The sequence below is a fragment of the Elephantulus edwardii genome, unplaced genomic scaffold, assembly GCF_000299155.1.
Source record: "Elephantulus edwardii isolate Elephantulus edwardi_28Jun2011 unplaced genomic scaffold, EleEdw1.0 scaffold00043, whole genome shotgun sequence".
NCBI lineage: Eukaryota > Metazoa > Chordata > Mammalia > Macroscelidea > Macroscelididae > Elephantulus > Elephantulus edwardii.
The window spans coordinates 7,796,862-7,809,371 of record NW_006399793.1 but is presented as its reverse complement, the minus strand read 5'-3'; the positions used below and the strand labels follow the sequence as shown (position 1 = coordinate 7,809,371).

Genomic DNA, 12,510 nt, shown 5'->3' with positions numbered 1-12,510 from the left:
ATTTTTCTTTTAGATTATTTACCTTTATCTTGTTGTGGTGCTCAAGTATGTTATAAGTTCCGGATATAAGTCCCTTATCTGATATGTCTTTACCAAATACTTTTTCCCAGTTGGTGGCTTCCCTTTTTACCCTGTTGGAGAAGTCAAATGGTGTTTCTAATTGCAACTCTTTGAGAAAGTGCCATGCTGTCTTCCATAGTGGTTGAACCATTTTACACTTCCACCAACAGTGAATAAGTGTTCCAGTTTCTCCACAACCTTGCCAGCATTTGTTGTTTTCTGTTCTTGATGCACTCTTTTCCTGATTTCAAACCATGCAGTGTTTCCTTACTCTGTTCTGGGGACTGTTTCTTGATCCAAGTTAGCTATTGCATTAGTACAATCAAGTGTTCTGGGATTTCCATTCCCTCAAGGTTAGCCACAAAATTGTAATTAATTATAAAAAGTACAAAGTATATGAATAATTGTATGAAACATTATATAATCAAAGATTGTATAAAACACAAAGTATATTTAAAAGCATGAATGGATGGCTTAATATTTTTTCTCTTTTATTTCCCTTTTTTTAATTGTCACTTATACATATTTCCAGGTTCAGACTGAGAGTGGGGTGGAGCTCCCCAATTAAACAAGCATGGAAGGAGGAGTGGCATCCACTTCCATAATAGCTTGCCTCCAAAAACCCTATGAACCTGGAGAGAGAATGAAAGACACCCAAGCGTCAAAGACTCTCCTTCATAGGGTTGCTATGAGTCGCCTGCGACTCGGCGGCACTTAACAACAACAACAACAATACATATTTCATTTTATAACGATAATTATCATTGCCCTGATGGCCAAGTGGCAAGAAGCTGGACTGAAAGCATGTAGCTCAGATCTGCCAGCTGCTCCACTGGAGAAGGATGGGCAATCTCCCAATCTTCTCTCCCATGATACCTGCCTCTGAAAACCCACAAGAGGTTAAGCTATGAGTCAGTTCCAAGTTGATGGTAGACAACAACAGGAATGACATTATTTGCAACAACCTATCAAAACCTCACGGTCCTCTCCTTTTTATTCTCCTGTTTATCTATCCATTTGATAATCTCTTTCTCTCCTCCCCTCTCCTCATTTCCTGTCAATCCTCAGCAATGGTTTCCATGTATGGGCAAACTTTACCTTCTTCTTCTTTTTCTCTCTGTCCTCCATTTAATCAGTTACGCCTGTCCTGTTCAAGATTACAATAGACATACTGTCTTTCCATCCATTCGATTCAGGTTAATCTTACATACTTCTAATCCTATCCTACATTATGTAAATGATACAACCTTGCTCAAAGAAATTGAAAGGAACAGAAGTGTCTGATGCAGAAAGTCAAGGCCTGCAGTCTTCAGTATGAATTGAAGCTAAATATCAGGAAAGCAGAGATTTTCACTACTGGACCAATTGGCAGCACCACAATAGATGGAGAATATATTGGAGTTGTAAACAATTTCAGCTGTTGGCGAGGTTATGGAGAAACTGGAACCCTTATTCACTGTTGGTGGGAGTGTAAAATGGTACAACCACTGTGGAAGGCAGTATGGTGCTTTCTCAAAAAGTTGCAAATAGAGATACCATTTGACCCAGCAATGATTGTGGATTGAGAAGGATTGAAGTCCAACTCACCGTCCTTAAGTCAAATTCAGGTCATAAACACTCTCCAATAGGTTTTCCAAGTATATATTAATAGGAAATGACTCAGCTTAATTCCACGGAGCCTCTAGTGTATGGTTACACTGATATGAAAAATCTAGAAGCAAATGTATGAGAACAGAATGTAGATTATATGTTACTGGTATCTGGGGAAAGGGATTTTTTGCTTTAATGGATATAGAGTTTCTGTATGGGTGATGAAAATCTTTTGGTGACTGATAGTGGTGATGGGGGGGAAAGGAACATTTGCTAGAGAAAATCTTTACAAGAAAGTAAATATAATTACTATAGACTAAGAAAGTAATTTTATAGACCCAACCCCATTTCCCTCTCTTCAAAAAAGAAATGATTGTGTCAGATGATGAAGATGGCATAAGATATGACAGGGATCAAGTCTGTTGTTCATAGGCTTGCTGCAAATTGTACTCAACAGCACCTAACAATAACACAAACAACCTTTGAAAAGAAGACAGCTGTACCATTAATTAATAAAATATAGACATTGTGATCATAAATTTTTTAAATTGTGTATAAATATTCATTCTATAGTTTTTTAATAAACCAGAAAACCTACTGTTGTTTTTATGTGCCATTGAGTCGACTGAGATGCATAGCAATCCGATGAACAGTAGCTCTGAATCCTGCCCTATTCTCAGCCAATCTCCCTGTCTTTGACACACTTACCCTCATTACCCCAGTTACTGACCCAATCCATCTTATCTAGGGTCTTCTTTACCTGCATTGACCCTCCACCTTACTAATCATGATGTTATTATCCAAGGGCTGGTCCCTCCTGGAAACATTCCCAAAGTACATGAGACAGAGCTTCAAAATCCTTTCCTCCAAGAAGAAACTGGGTTCCACTCTCGCCAGAACAGATCTATTTGGTTTCTTGGCAGTCCATGGTATATTCAATACTACTCTTTAGCACCACAACCCAAAGGCACCAATTTTTCTTTTGTCATCCTTAGTCATTGCCCAGCTCTCTGATTCATAGCAAAAAAAATGGGGAAAGCCATGGCCAGGATCAGGTGCACCTTAGTCTCTAGACTGACATTGTTGCTCTTCAATACTCTGGAGAGGTCCCTGACGGCAGATATTCCTAATTCATCTTTTGAAGTAGAAAACCTACTACTATTGTATTAATCCAACACATAACAACTCAATCATATAGAACAGAACTGTAGCATTGAGCTTCCTAGACTACCAATTTTATAAGAGCAGTTTGTCTTATATTTCCTCTATGAATATATTAGTGGATTTAAATTCCAAACATCTAGGTCACCAGCACATTGCTTAATTCACTATACCATTAAAAATAAACTATAAATTCAATGTACAACAATCAAAAGATCTGTTAAATGTAACTTATTAATAATTCAGAATGTATATCACTAAACGTGATACTATAAAAGTATATGGAATAAAATTAAATTAAAACCGTAAAAGAAACTTGCAAAATAATAGCATATTTACCAAAACATTGATCTCGGTTGTAACTGGCAATAGCATTAAGACTGACTTTTAATTTTTTACTTTTTTTTAAAAATTATATATAACAAGGGAGCTCTGGTGGCCAAGTGGTGAGAAACTGCACTGCAATCCTGAAGGTACACGGTTTAAATCCATCAGCTGCTCCACAGAAGAAGGATGGACAATCTCCTCCCATGTAATTAAACTGCCTCTGAACATGCTCCAGGGGATCAGCTATGGCTCAGCTCTGCCTCGATGGTACACAATAACAACATATATAACATATAGATATAATATTCATCATTTATTTTATGCATTATCTATGGTAAGCATGTAATATTTTTTAATCGGTGCAAAAAGGAGGAGGATCTTGTATTCTAGTGATATTTGGCACAGCAGAGCTACTTGCTTAAGTTCACTCAGTCACCGTCAATTTATTTTCAAAATTGGAGGTCTAGTGGCCTGTTGTTAGGTGCAGTTGAGTGAAAATCACAGCAAGCCTATGAACAACCCACCTGAATCCTGCCCTATCCTGTGCCATCATCATTATCTCTGACACACTAGAGCACATTGCTGAAGTCACCGTGCCCATATCTCCTGTGGGCCTTCTTTTTCATTGACCTACTATCTTTCCAAGCATGATGTCCTTTTCCAAGGAATAGCTTCACCGATCTACATGTCTGAAGTACAAAAGATGAAACTTCACCGTTTTTGCCTCCAAGAGCTCTCTCTCTGCTCATAGACGCATACTCTAGGCCTAATAGTAAGGAACTGTACTCCCAACCCAAAGGCACACAGTTAGAATCCACTTGCTGTTCTGCAGAAGAAAGATGGGAAATCTCCCCTCATGGGATTTACTGTCTCTGAAAACCCACTAGAGTCATGAGTCAGTTCCAACCTAATAGTTTATAACAACAATAGCAATGATTATAAAGGTGAGCTCTGGTGGTCTAGTGGGTAAGGAGTCACACTGCCAATTCAAAGGTGAGTGGTTTTAATACCCTACGCAGCTCTGTGGAAGAAAGACTAGCATTCTCCCCTTGTACAGTTGACAACCTTGAAAACTCATCAGAGAATTAGCTATGAGTCCCTTCTAATTTAATAGAATATAACTAAAAGAGCAGCACAGAGTTGGAATATAAGGAAAGCAAATTTAATTATTAATATAAAGTTTTTATCACTGGTACTTGAATAAACGGGAGTTTGAAAAATACTTGTTGAAAATATTGTGTAGAATTTAAGTTTTCATTCTTTTATTATGAATAATTTTTAATTTTAAAAAAATTAACTAGTCTACCCTTGTATTAAAAATCCCCATAGTTAAATAAGTTCTTTCTTCCTTGTAGGGGATTGTTTAGGCAAAGAAAGTAGCTATGGCTGTAGTCCAAACTGATATTTTCCAGCAGCTGTATTATACATTGGGGGTTACAATAAATGGTCTTAATGACTAGCAAGGGGAAAAAGAATTATCTTTCTCTATGTTATTTGTAAACTCTAAGAAGGAAACATAAAATTAGTAGAAATTGGCTCGTACAATTAACCTGGTGCATTGAGAAAAATAAAACTTAAAATGATAGAAAATAATCCATGCGTCAGGTTTTGTGTCCAAATCCAAATCCAATCAGCTCACATCTGTTGAGAGAAGCAGCCACACTCTAGTCTCAACCTCAAACCAGAAAACATAGCTCAGCAGAATCTGGCTGTTCAACTATCTTCCAAACCTGGAAATAGCCCCAGACTGGTGGTCAAAAGCCTTTTTAAATACAAGGCCAAATCCAATTGGTTTGGCCAGATTCTGCTAAGGTGTGTTTTCTGGTTTGGGGTTGAGGCAAGGGTGTTGTTACTGCTTGTAACAGGGTGTGAGCTGATTATATTTGCCATCTTATTTTAAAAGACTTCAGGCCTGATGTTTGTGGATGTGAATAAAACGAGTTTGGAAGCAGGAGTGGCATCTACTTCCAAAAAAAGCTTGCCTCTGGAAACTCTATGAACTTGGAGAAAAGATGAAAGTTTTGTGTTTAAGACTTTCAATCATAGAGTCACTATGGGTTGTCCACAACTCTATGGCACGTAACAACACAAGAAGAACAGGTTTTATGTGGTCAAATGTATTTGTCTCTGGTCAAAATAAATCCTTTAAACAAAGTTCTCTAATAAAGAAGTTACTTACTTCTGTTATGTTTTAATTATTAAAATGTAGGGAAATAGTTACTCTGTATTATTATTATAGTTTCCATTTTCCTGGATTACCAATATTATTAAATCTGATGTCCTTAGAGTCAGAAACCCACTCATTCTTTCATTTGCAAGTTTATCCAATAAATATTTATTATCACTTAGTACATGTCATTTACAAATAATCATGTTATGTTGCATCGAGAAAATGTTCACAAGACCTCTTTAAAGTATTAAAAAGTAAAAGTTATTTTGAGGACTAAAGTACACCTGACCCAAGGCATTGTATTTTCATTCACTTTTCTATTAATAAGGAGATCTGATGGTGTAGTGTGTATTCTGTTTGCAATGCTAATCAAAAGTCAGAAGGATCAACTCACTAAATATGCCCCACTCATAGGGACCTTATCTTCACTCTGCTGAGAGACGCCACAACCTGTGTGGCGTTGCCTGCCTGGGAGCGTCTTCCAGGCACCACTTCTTGGTGTCTGCTAGAGGCTGCAGCTCAGCCCAGGCACACTAACCGCCTAGCCAGTGACAGAACCACTGCCTGCCAGATTGAGCAGCCACAGTTTCAGTGTGGCCCAAACCACAATCCTGCCCAGAGCACTAGACTACTGTCCACACTGCCTGAAGATCTTGCTGTCCAGCTGCCTGGAGACCATCCAGCTACCACCCACAGAGTCCAGCACCAGGAGAGCCAATGTCACAGGTACTTTGTTTATCTATACCACATGGAATCCCTTAAGCAGAAGGATTAGGCCAAGATGAGCCAGCTGAAATGTGGTTTCTGGAAAGAAACTCCTCTTCCCTTCAGGTACTTTGGGTGAAACACTGGGCCCACCTGCAAACCTCTGGACAAAAAAAGAGCATAAACATACAGGTCCTTCAAAAACATTGCCATCCTCTGGGACACTATATAGTTACAACAACCTAATATCTACTAAGAAAAGATTCACATAATGTCAAAAAAGTAGCAGTCTACTTCAGTCATCATACAAACTAATAATCCTTCTCCTAAAAAAGCAGACCCATTGAATACCCCAGAGAGAGAGAACCAGAAGAAATAATACAGAGTTATCTGAACAGATACAGAAAAAGATGCAAATGATAGAAGAAATAATGGAAGCTATTAAGAGAACAAATACTGCAGAGACAACAATCCAGAAGAAATATATTAATGTGGAGCAATTAGAACAGCTACAGAAGAAAATGCAACAGATGGAAGAAAGAATTGATTGAATAGATAAAGAGGTAGAAGAATTAAAAAAAAAATCATCACAAGATAGAGAGGATATAGCCCTCTCTATAGTATAGTATTGGAAATAACAGAAAAGCATGGAAGTGCAATCCAGAATATTAAGACTAAATTGGCAGAAATGTCCAATACACTGGTAGGACAAAAAAGTAGAATTGAAGAATTAAAACAGAAAGTCAGTGAACTAGAAGATAAGAACATCACTGGAAACATACTAGAAGAAAAATCATGGATGAGACATAAAGAAACTATTAGAATCATGTGGGATGAAAACCAAAAGGAAAAATACAGATATGACTGGAATTCCTGAACAGGGGAGTGACAGGGAAGTCACTGAGAAAATTGTGGAAGAAGTAAAACTTCCAGGTATTTTGAAAAACAAGGAAATCTACAGTCAAGAAGCACAGCGAACACCAAATAGACTAAACCCAAAAAGAAAAGCATTAAGATATATCATAGTCAAATTCTCCAAATTAAAAGATAAGGATAGAATATTAAAAGCAGCATGAGAAAAACAAAGAGTCACCTACAAAGGGAAACAATTAAGTTCTGATTTCTCACCAAATGCATGTGAGCTAGAAGACAATGGGACAACATATACAGAAAGTTGAAAGAAAACAATTGGCAGTCAAGTATCCTAGACTCAGCAAAGCTCTCCATCAAATATGAAGAAGTTCGATCCTTTGCAGAAAAGAAGAAACATAAGGAATTTGTGAAAATAAGACAAAAACCATAAGATAGTGTAAGTGAAGTCTTTCACATGGAGACATCAAAGGAAAGTGGATGGACTGTAGTAACCAGAAACAACAGAAAAGGAAATACAGCAAAATGGCTATGATAAAACCTGACTTAACAATAATAACATTTATTGTGATTAGATTAAATATGTCGATCAAGAGAGAAAAAGAGTAGCAGGATGGATAAAAAAACAGACTCAAAATCAAAGGCTGGAAAAAAACATAGCAAGCAAATGGAAACCTCAAAGAAGCAGGACTAGCAATATTAATCTCTGATAAAATAGGCTTCAGAATGGAAATAATCATAAAAGAAAAGGAAGGGCAATATATACTGATTAAAAGCACAATAGATCAAGAAGATATAGCCTTGGTTTATTTAGGTACCAAATGCTAAACCTGAAAAATACATAAAACAATGATTAAGAATTGAAGACAGAAATTGACAGTATCATGATAATGGTAGGAGATTTCAACAACCACTATCACCAAAGGATAGGGCAACTCAAAAGAAACTCAACAAAGATGCAGAGGATCTAAAATATTCAATCAGCCAACTCAACCTTGTGGATATATTCAGGATTCTTCACCCAATTAAAACTCAATTCATTTTCTTTGCATGTGTTCATGATACCTTCTCCAGGATCAATCACATATTAGGACACAAAGCAAGCATCAACAAATTAAAAAACATTAAAATAATACAAAGTATCTTCTTAGGCCACAATACAATAAAACAAGAAATTAACCCCAGGAGGGCAAAGCTTACAAAACCACCCATGTGGAAACCAATAACTCTCTGCTAGAACAAGATTGGGTTATAAAAGATATAAAGAACTAAATAAAAATTCCTTGAAAAATGAAAATGAAAATAAAATATACCAAAACCTCCAAGATGCAGCTAAGGCAGTCCTCAGAGGGCAGTTCATAGCAATAGACACACATATCTATATTAAAAGAATGCTGACTATTGTCATTTTTCTAAATAGCTTTTTGGAGATCACCAAATGAGTAAAAGTGCCTGCTGCAGAACTATGGTGAGTGGAGGGTAAGTGGTGCTTCTGAAGTTCAGAGTTGTTTTCAGAACAAAGTAAGAGACCAGTGTGGCATGCTTATAGTAAAGGCTCTATAATGATCATCTTTTTTAAAAGTTCTAGAATGCTACTGTGACAGTAGCAAGTCCAACAAATTGCCCTCTGTAGTTCTGACTGCCAGATAAAAATAATCTTCTGGTGGGAAAGATCTCCCACACTTGTAATGAATACTTCATGTCCTGAGCCAGGCAATGGTGACACTAAGTCACTGGGAGAAATTTTACAGCTTATTTTTTAATATTAATTCAAATATTATAAATTATAAAGTACCAAGGAAAATGCTTGGGCCTATTAAGAGAAGACATGGTATTTACTACCCATTTTGGATGCATCAGTATTATTTGTTTCAAAATAACATGGAATTTTTTCTTTATAAATTACAGCACTAGTGAATTTATGTGCCTCATTATAAAGTAATTCTGCAGGAGTTGAGGGACTAGAAAATAAAGTCATTAACACTTCCTTCAAAGGAAAACCATAGTAACCTAAAAAGAAAGAATGATGTAAATAATGATCTCATATTTAATATAGTCAAAATTTTATTTTAAAATATATGTTTACAATTCACCTAACTAGTAAGTCCCCTTGAATTTTACTAAGGTGGAGGGAAGGGGGAAGGGGTAAAGATTAACCTATTCTTGATTGTCTGTATTTAAATAAATCATGACATGATCCTGAGAACTTGGCAAGAGTGTCAATGATTTTACATCTGGCATCACACACCAGCTGCATGTCGGGGGAATAAAAAGCTTTTCTATTTTGTTACCTTGCTTCATTAGTGAATATGTGGTGATGCATGCATTACCACATGTGTACGGCTCAGTTCCCCATATGGAGAGATCCAGCAATGTCATAAACGCATGCATCATTTGCTGGGATGCTAAACTTTACAAACATAACAGTTTTTTCCCCTACCAGAACACTTTTATCTATAAATGGATGTGCATCTCTTTTGCTAATAGGCTTATATATTTAATGTATACCAGCAGAACCTGTTGCAAAAGTCTCTAATTGAGAAATAACTTTAGCTGTAACAGTTGAACATATGTACAGTATGGTACCCATCTTCACGTTATCATACAGTAAAAAACAATCATTTCTTTGCCAAAACTATGTCCAACACATTTTCTGCTTAGTTCTTGACAACTATAATACTTACTGAAAAAAATATGTGTGCTGTGAACTCTTTGGTTGCCTAATTAAAGAAATCTTTCCGTGTCCTCAGTCTCATCACAGGTTGTCACTAATATTTCAATATTTTAAGCTTAGCAAATACTTTTTTGTATTAGCTATCAATTGCTGTGTAACGAACTATTCCCAAATTTAGTAGCTTGCAGCAATAACTATTTATTACTTCAAATTCTTGTGCATTAGACAGTCTGTAGTAACTTAGTTAAGCAGATATCAATCAGTTATGAAATCATTCTAGAGGTCAGTATTTTTAATGTAGAGATTCTATTGGTCAAACCAACTTTAATTAAATTTTACTTTTCTACCTGTATGAGTTTTCAGCGTTGTTGCTATTAGGTGCCTTTGAATCTATGCCTCAAAGGTATAGGTGCTGATGACCCTATATGCATCAATACTTCCTGGTAGGGGAGATAACCATGATCACAAAGGTAGTTTTCCTAGGTTGAGGCTTATCCAGTGTACTCTGGATGTGATTTCCAAAAATATGGGGAAATTAAACTGACTAATTTGTGGTAATGAAGGACTGCATTTGCACTCTCCCTTAATAAAATGGGGGGGGGGAGAGAACCCTATTAACATCAAACTGAACCTTGCTCTATTCTGTACCATCCTCATAATCTCCACCATACTCTGTTGTTGATTGTCGTCGAGTCGAGTGAGACGCATAGCAACTCTGTGAACAAAACACCTAATGCCTTTTCATAATTATCATTATTTCTCCAAGTTCATAAAGTTTCCAGAGGCATGAGGATGCCACTCCTGCTTCCAAACCTGTTTTATAACTGGGGGTTCCACCAAACACTGTCCATATTGGAAAACCATTCTGGTATTTGATACCCCAATGTTCCAAGGTTCAACAACACAGTAAACCCAGGTTACTTCATACAGCATATTGACAAATATGTTGTACACAGTGGAAGAGTGTTACTCCAGATATAACAGTACTAGGTTCATGTAGCAGTGGGTAAGTATCGTCAAGTCAAATATGACTGAGAGTAAGCTTTGCACAAAACACCTGAACTTGTTCTATAACTAACATCACTTCTGTACATTTAGAGAGTTTATAGACTTTAGAGAGTTTGTAGAGTTTCCAGAGGCGTCTAATTTAGGAAGTGGATGCCACTCCTGCTTCCCAGCATAAAACAATTTGGAAGCTCATCCAAACATTATACTTAATGAGTAAACATTACGGTTTTTGCCAAGACTATGTGCAGCATCACAGCAACACCAAGATGTTCCGTTCAGCAAATAGACAAATATTGCTGTGTCCTTCAAGGAATATTCATTCAAAAATTAATAAATTTGGCCTGAGGGCAACAGGCTAGCAGCCAAACTCCCAGAGTGGAAGTTCCAGGCCCCGACCAGAATTTCTATCCAATCCCCCTGCAGGATTTTGAAGCCACACCTTTGAGCAGACCTCCACCCTTGGGCAAAGGCTCAAGGATACTTTCTTTTGGAGGGAAAAGAGCAATAATAAACATCAAACATGACTCCAAAAATGTCCCTTATGTGATCAACAGGACTGCCATCAAGATGCTGGCTAGCAGCCAAACTCCCCCACACCCCATTCTCTAGTCCATTATTGTATCACTTTGTCAATCCATCCCATCACAAGTCCTCCTCTTTTTGCCAGACTGTAAAATTCACAGAATGATGTCTTTTTCCAGGGATTTGTCCCTTCTGATAACATGCCCAAAGTATGTGAGACAAAGTTTCAGCATCTTTATCTCTAAGAAGAGTTAACAAGACTAGTTTGTTGGTTCTTTTACCAGTCTATGGATATTTATTACTCTACATAAACATTGCAATTCAAAGGCATAAATTCCTCTTTGGTCTTTCTTATTAATTTTTTCTTTAATTTTCAGTTGTATTGAAAACACCATAGCCTAGATCAGGTGCACCTTAATTTTTAAACTGACACCTTTGCTTTTTAGCACTTGGAGAAGACGTTGAAAGTAGATTTTTCTCAATGTAACACACCTTTTTATGTTTTATCTGCTATTGTAAAGGCTGTTGATGTGGATCCAAGGAAAATTACATGATTAACAATTTCAATCTTTTTTCTACCTAGTATAATATTGCCTATTGGTCCAATGGGAAGGATTTTTGTTCTCTTGATGTAAAGATAAGGTGTAATCTGTATTGAAGAATATAGTCTTCAATAAGTCCTTCAAGTCTTGCTTTCTGCAAGCAAGATTCTGTCATTTGCCTAATTCAGGTTGTTGAAAGTTCCTTCAGGCCTGATGCCATGTACTTCTTCATATTATACAGCTTTTCAAATTATTTGCTGAGTATACAGATCGGATAGGTATGTTGTTGTTGTTGTTGTTATGTGCTATTGAGTCGCTTGCAACTCATACCGACCCTATGTACAACAGCCCTAAACCCTGCTCTATCCTGTGCCAAATGCACTGCCTCTGACACACCTATCCCAATTACCCCAGTCACTGAATCAATCCACCTCATAGAGGGTCTTCCCCTCCTGCACTGTCCCTCCACCCTCTCAAGTGTGATGTCCCTCTTCAAGGACCGGTCCCTCCTTACAACATGTCCAAAGTATGTCAGACGAAGGCCCAGAATCCTTGCCTCCAAGGAGTATCCTGTTTTAACCCTCTCCAGGATGAATCTGTTTGTTTTCTTGGCAGTCCATGGTACATTCAATACTCTTCTCCAGCACCACAGTTCAAAGGCTTCAATTCTCCTTCTGTCCTCCCTGGTCATTGTCTAACTCTCTGATGCATAACAAGTAATTGCAAAGACCATGGCCTGTATCAGATGCACCTTAGTCTCCAGAGAGACACCGTTGCTCTTGAGTACTTTGTTTGGAGCGGTCCCTAACAGCAGACTTTCCCATCGCAATACGTTTTTTTTAATTTCCTGGCTGCTGGTGCCAAGAGTGTTGACCGTGGAG

The 12,510-nt window shown here is 37.3% G+C and overlaps 1 pseudogene; it reads left to right on the top strand.

Annotated features, from left to right (window-relative positions):
• The window catches only part of LOC102858736, a 100,311-nt pseudogene that overhangs the window by 59,681 nt on the left and 28,120 nt on the right, over positions 1-12,510 (top strand).